This window comes from Phymastichus coffea, unplaced genomic scaffold, assembly GCF_024137745.1.
Source record: "Phymastichus coffea isolate CEN01 unplaced genomic scaffold, Cenicafe_Pcof_1.1 PCOF00018, whole genome shotgun sequence".
NCBI lineage: Eukaryota > Metazoa > Arthropoda > Insecta > Hymenoptera > Eulophidae > Phymastichus > Phymastichus coffea.
In genome coordinates this window covers 3,374,499-3,381,337 of record NW_026706829.1, presented here as the reverse complement: position 1 = coordinate 3,381,337, position 6,839 = coordinate 3,374,499, and positions in this window count along the sequence as shown.

Genomic DNA, 6,839 nt, shown 5'->3' with positions numbered 1-6,839 from the left:
GCAGAGAAATACCGCGTGCGCGTGTAGGTATAACTATATGTGGTGAGCCGCGCGCAGTGTGCCGTGTGACGAAGGGCCGGCAATTAGCTGATAGCTCGCGAGCCGTGCAGAGGCATTCGGTCGTGTCTATACTTTGTTAGTTTTTCTTTGTAAATTGCCTCGTGGCAAGGGAGTGATCCTTGATCGTGAGTGGTCAGTGAGGTGCAACTATGCGTGCGGCACCTTCTCTCTTTGGTGACAAGCGACAACATAAATACGCAGATTCAGCAATCGAATTGTAACTAAGGAAGGTACCCGAGGTGTACCTCACCGATTTTCTTGAAATTGTGATATGTTGTAGAACATCAAAAAATATTCGACGCGTATTTTTTTATACGTGCCCATAAGCCCATTTAAGGGGTGAAACCCACCCTTGAAGTTCACCTCTAAAAACAAATTTTTTTTAATTTCTCGAATACAATTCGTAATTTTTTACTGAAACAAAGTGGGTAACACTTGTTATTGAAAAGCACATATTTATGCATTGTTTTTAGTCATCAGACTCGTAACCCCCGTTTTTTATTAATGAAAAACTATATTTGATGACCATTTTTTTCACTATACACATTCCAAAATCTGTTAAATCTTGACAAAATTAATTGTTTTATGCACAATAATCAAAAATAAAGTTGACCTGTTCCGGCATTTTCAAAAAAAAAATCCCTTGAGGGGGTGAGCTACCCCTAACATTTATACTATTATATTTCATTATTCCATTACGATATCATGGTGTAAATCTCTTGGATACTATTAAAATTGTTAAGTAGTTGATGTAGTTTGAAATTTTCTGAAATCAGCCCTTACAAATGAATTCATCCCTAAAACTCAATCTCAAGTATTATTTTTTCATTACTTGAAAATACCCTAGGACTATTCAGTGGCGTAAAACGTATAATAATATTAGTTCACATCCTTGGTATTGAATTAGAATTCTTCACCCCACTAATGTATCAACCCCTATTTTTCAATAAAAAAATGACACCCTTTTCCATATGAAAATACTAGTTTCTTGAGTTTGACGAAAAAAATTTTGGCAGTATGCACAATATTCAAATACGAAATCGACTGTTCTCACCTTAATAAAAATAACCTATAATAAGGGGTGTACCAGCTCCACAGGAGATATTGTCGTATCTCTATGATTTTATTCTTTTTCTATGGGACTTTCAAAAGTAATAAAAAATTAATGATTCAAAGTACAAAAAAATTTTTAATTTAATATTTCAATAGTTTCGAGTTTTAATGTTACTTTTTATAATCCTGGCAATAATGATAATCATTAAAAAAATGTTTCAAGCATAATGATTTCTTACACCAAGAGCATCTTACAATTGCTGAGTTAGAGCAACCAGGAACTTCACAACGCTCATTACAATCATTACCAAAACTAAAATCTACGGGGTTATCAAATTTATCTGGCTTTGATTCAACGTAGCCACTTTTATACCATGAATATTTGAATAGGTTATTGTATCGATGAGATGACAATTGATTATGTACCAAGGATTGGAGTTTTATAATGTTATTTCTTTTATGAAGTTCTATATCCTCATTCATTAATGTTACACTGTCCTCGAAGCGACGGACGTAATTTTTCCACACTCGGAAGCCGAAAGCATCTAGTGGCTGAATTTTGCCTGTTGTTCCTTTTGGAATTATTTTTACATCAACAATTTTGTTTGGAGGTGCTGCTTCCTTTACAGCATCAGGGCAATGCCCACTCCACGAATCAATTAATAAGACACTTGAATGCCCAACATTGGGAAAATACACATCCTTCAGCCATGTTTTGAAATGTTCTGTAACCATTGAAAAAACTCATTTTTATTCACATGACATAAGTTAAAAACTGTAATCACCAATAATAAATATCATACCTGAAGTCAGTTTGCCAGAAGCGGAAGGCATCACGTAAATATTTGATGGCTTGAATAATTTGGATTCTACTACCGGTCCAAAGGTTCCTTTACCTTCTTTTAAAACAATGAATAATGGGGAAAGCAGTCTCCCATCACCTGAAATGAGTGGTTGAATTGTGTAACTGTGAGTCGTCGAACTTACAGATTCTACAAGACATTCAATTTGCTTTTCGCCTTCAATAGCTAGTGTTCTTCCCGAGTGCATTTCAATTTGAAATCCACTCTGATCTGAATTGTAAATTGATTCCAAACCTTTGCTTTTAATTATTTTTTTCACATCTGAAACAAAATCATCAGCTGTTTTTTGTAAATATTCTCTCCCTTCAACAGTCTTTTTTGTTACGAATTTATTTATCTTTCTGCTGACTATTCTGTGAGCCTTTTTAAAATTTTGTAGCCAATGACGTGACGCTTTAAACCTTATATCTTTATGTCCAACGATTTTCTGAGCTTGTAATGCCCATTTTTGTAAATCTCTATCGTGAATTATATAACCGGCATCGGAAGCCGACTGAAAATTATCTAATACAAATTTATTGATTCTTCCAATTTTTTCTTTATAAGTGCCTCCTTTATTCAAAGTATGCGCCCATCGTTTCAACTGTGTAATTGATTGGACTTTTCGAAATCTATGCTGCACAGTTTGCAGAGCGAGATTTTTCGTAACTCCGCTTCTCCAATAGTCCACAGCTTTTCGTTTGTAATCCCAAGATAGATCTTCTGTATCCGCTGTACATACTAGTGAGTGTTCATCAACATCCGCTGACCAGATTTTATCAATATCTTCAACAATATGCATTTCAGTATCCTTAAATGGTTCTTGAAAAGCTAATGTAGATTCCACAATGAATTCTGGATCCTCAAAGTTATTTATACAATCAAGTAATAGTTTTTCTATATTATCCTTCAAAGCAATTTCATCTTTAGTAATGGGACTTTCTTGTATATTCATAGCTTGAAAAGATAATAATAATAATTGTATAACATTTATAGGATTAATAGTCATTTTTCCAATACCTAGAAATAATAATTATTATTTGTTTTTTATATGATGAAATCCGAAGCGCATTAATTTGAATATTTTTTTACAAAGTCAGGCAATAATTTTTAATATCATTTAAATCAACATTACACTGACAATTACGTATCAATTTCATTTCTAATTTCTTCGAACGATAATTGAATATTGAAAATTCCAAAATTTCTTGTCCATCTTTGATCCCTCACCAATTCTGGAAAAAGACCACATAAAAATATGAAGTATTGCATTTTATAACTCTTTATAAGCTATATCTAAATCACTAATTAAAAAATTATTTTCGTCAAATACGATGTGAGTATGAAAATTTTTGAGCTTTTTTCTTCGGAAAAATATTTAATTCAAAAATGTAGAGTAAAAAAAATGATGAAAATAATTTTTTATGGTTTCTTTAGATAGGGCTTGTAAAGAGCTGTAAAATAGAGTACTTTCAATTTCTGTGCGTTTTTTGAAAAATGGCGAGGGCATGTATACAATATCTATCAATTACCGCGTTAAGAAATTTTACGCAAAAGGAAATTTTACTTACAATCAGGAAATAAGTATTGACCAAAAATTATATGGTAGAATTAATATGTACGAATTCCAAAATACTATGTTATACTTTGATGAAATTTGAAGTTTGAAATTTGGTTGCACATTTATTGGATTCCAATGTAACTTCTTGTAAATTCAACAAACACTGCACTCACAATTAATATACTGATTCAAACGAGCTTGATGAAGCTCTGACTAAAGACTGATGATGAGAGGTAATATCGAGTATTCGAGTGTTGTTTTGGCGAGCTGATTGTGAGTTCAAGAGTGTGATCGCATCGTCGAAAAAGGTCTTATCTATCCAAAACATAGCAAGACGATAATTTAACCGTTGAGGTTTTTCCCACCGTCCGATCTCGACAACAACAACAAGAAAATGATAAATTTAATCTTATCTTGTTATTTTAAGCTGTTCACTTCTCTTAATTTGTTTTCCAAGCGTTTATACGTTTATTCTTCGTATGCATTTATTCGATAATTAGTTAGTTCTTCTTGCTTTGAATCATTAATTTTTTATTACTTTTGAAAGTCCCAAAGAAAAAGAATAAAATCATAGAGATACGACAATATCTCCTATGGGGCTGGTACACCCCTTATTATAGGTTATTTTAGTAAGGTGAGAACAGTCGATTTCGTATTTGAATATTGTGCATACTGCCAAAATTTTTTTCGTCAAACTCAAGAAACTAGTATTTTCATATGGAAAAGGGTGTCATTTTTTTATTGAAAAATAGGGGTTGATACATTAGTGGGGTGAAGAATTCTAATTCAATACCAAGGATGTGAACTAATATTATTACACGTTTTACGCCACTGAATAGTCCTAGGGTATTTTCAAGTAATGAAAAAATAATACTTGAGATTGAGTTTTAGGGATGAATTCATTTGTAAGGGCTGATTTCAGAAAATTTCAAACTACATCAACTACTTAACAATTTTAATAGTATCCAAGAGATTTACACCATGATATCGTAATGGAATAATGAAATATAATAGTATAAATGTTAGGGGTAGCTCACCCCCTCAAGGGATTTTTTTTTTGAAAATGCCGGAACAGGTCAACTTTATTTTTGATTATTGTGCATAAAACAATTAATTTTGTCAAGATTTAACAGATTTTGGAATGTGTATAGTGAAAAAAATGGTCATCAAATATAGTTTTTCATTAATAAAAAACGGGGGTTACGAGTCTGATGACTAAAAACAATGCATAAATATGTGCTTTTCAATAACAAGTGTTACCCACTTTGTTTCAGTAAAAAATTACGAATTGTATTCGAGAAATTAAAAAAAATTTGTTTTTAGAGGTGAACTTCAAGGGTGGGTTTCACCCCTTAAATGGGCTTATGGGCACGTATAAAAAAATACGCGTCGAATATTTTTTCATGTTCTACAACATATCACAATTTCAAGAAAATCGGTGAGGTACACCTCGGGTACCTTCCTTGTAAGAGGCATCGATTAATGTAAGTACCGACCATCCTCTGAGTCTCTCTCTCGCTTTACCTATCTCGCCGCTCTCTCTGTACCGTCCTGTACACTGATACGTACATAAACTATATATACATATTTATATACTGCTATAACTGCATGGCTTTTCGTTTGGACTATCTTTCCATTCTATCGCTTCCCTCAACTTTGACGATTTAAGCTGCGTGATCCACGACACTCTCCTCGGGCTAGTTGGCAATTTGACCTACCGGGCCAGTTTTACGTAGCAGAACATAATCCCGCAAAGAGCTGCAATTGAGCCAGCCATTACTTGATCTCGGTTAAATTAATATATTGTAGCGGTCTAAATCCCCGTTACAATGTAAATCAAAACATTGGCGATGTAAACCAAAATATTGGGAATGTAAACAAGTGTCAAGACTTACGGTTCAAAGCACATGTGCTTCATGCTCCTGTTGTTTATTATTTATAAGATAGAATATCGTAGGGTAGATCAATTGAAGACACGACATAACCTTATAATCCTTGCGCTGTTGGCGTAACAATTTGAAATAAATCTATTTTGATATGACGACAGCAGCTTGATGATCGATTTTATTCTGTCCCATACAAACATTCAGAATGCAAATAATACGGCTCAATTCTATAACCTGGTGTTGTTTTGATTTCAGTAAATTATGTTTTATAGTGAAATTAGAATACAATTGACTTTTAAGAGAAACACACATTGTAAGATAGTCGAAAAATTTTTTAATATAAAGTAACCTATGCTATGTTTTGTTTGCGAAGTTCTTTTCTCGATGTCGAGGTATTTTATTAAGTAGAGCATATAACTCCTTAGTACTATAAACGATGTTCATTTTTTAACCACAATTGTAACGGTCCTATCTATGAGCTTTTCTTTTAATTTCACCAGATTACCGCAACCCGCTCAACCCGTCCATCTACTTACATCAATTATTATATTAAAAGACGCCACCTCACATATTATATGATTGTATTAGTGATAGAGTCAAATTTCATGACCATATAAGGAGCGTGACGTCAATCTACTTATAGATATAGATATAATAGTTTTTATTTTTCAATTGAAATGCGTTAATTAAGTGTAATTTCAATGTAACAAAATATTTTTTATATAGATTTTAGGGCATAGATTAAGATTATAATAATTTCAATTACTTTTAACTACTAAATCATATTAAATTTTAATGTGCAAATTTCATTTGTTTATTACATTGTAATAAAGCGGATACTCTAAATTCAAGATGACTATCTAAGAAACATGAGTAAAAATTCGTTTCATTCATAACAGCTTAGTTATTACTGTTATCAATAAATAAACAATTAATAATTTATTTAAACAAATAATTATATATGAATCGAAAGCGTTAATTTTGTATATAACAACGACATTTTTATAATTTATTAATTTTAATTAACTGATGTATTATTTGCATTACAAGATTTTACACCAAACCGTTTCAAATACGAAAATTGATTATAATTCAAATGTTATTAACTAATTTAAGTAATTCTTTTTTGAAATTATATCTATAAACGATAAACTATTGCTATATGTCAAATTTTATCATTATTTTATTGTAAATATTGTATTATTATATTAACTAACTTTATTGGTTAATAACTTTTGACTATACTTTTTGCGATAAGTGTAAATTATACTTAAATAATCCATATCTACATCTGTAAATTTTACATGTTTTAGAATTTCGTTATCGCTGTATTTTCTCTTGTAAACGGCCAATTCCATCTCAGATCATGCAGAGCTCCCCACACACCTGTCACCAAGCTACTCCAAAGTATTTTTTTATTGTTCTAGGTCAAAAATA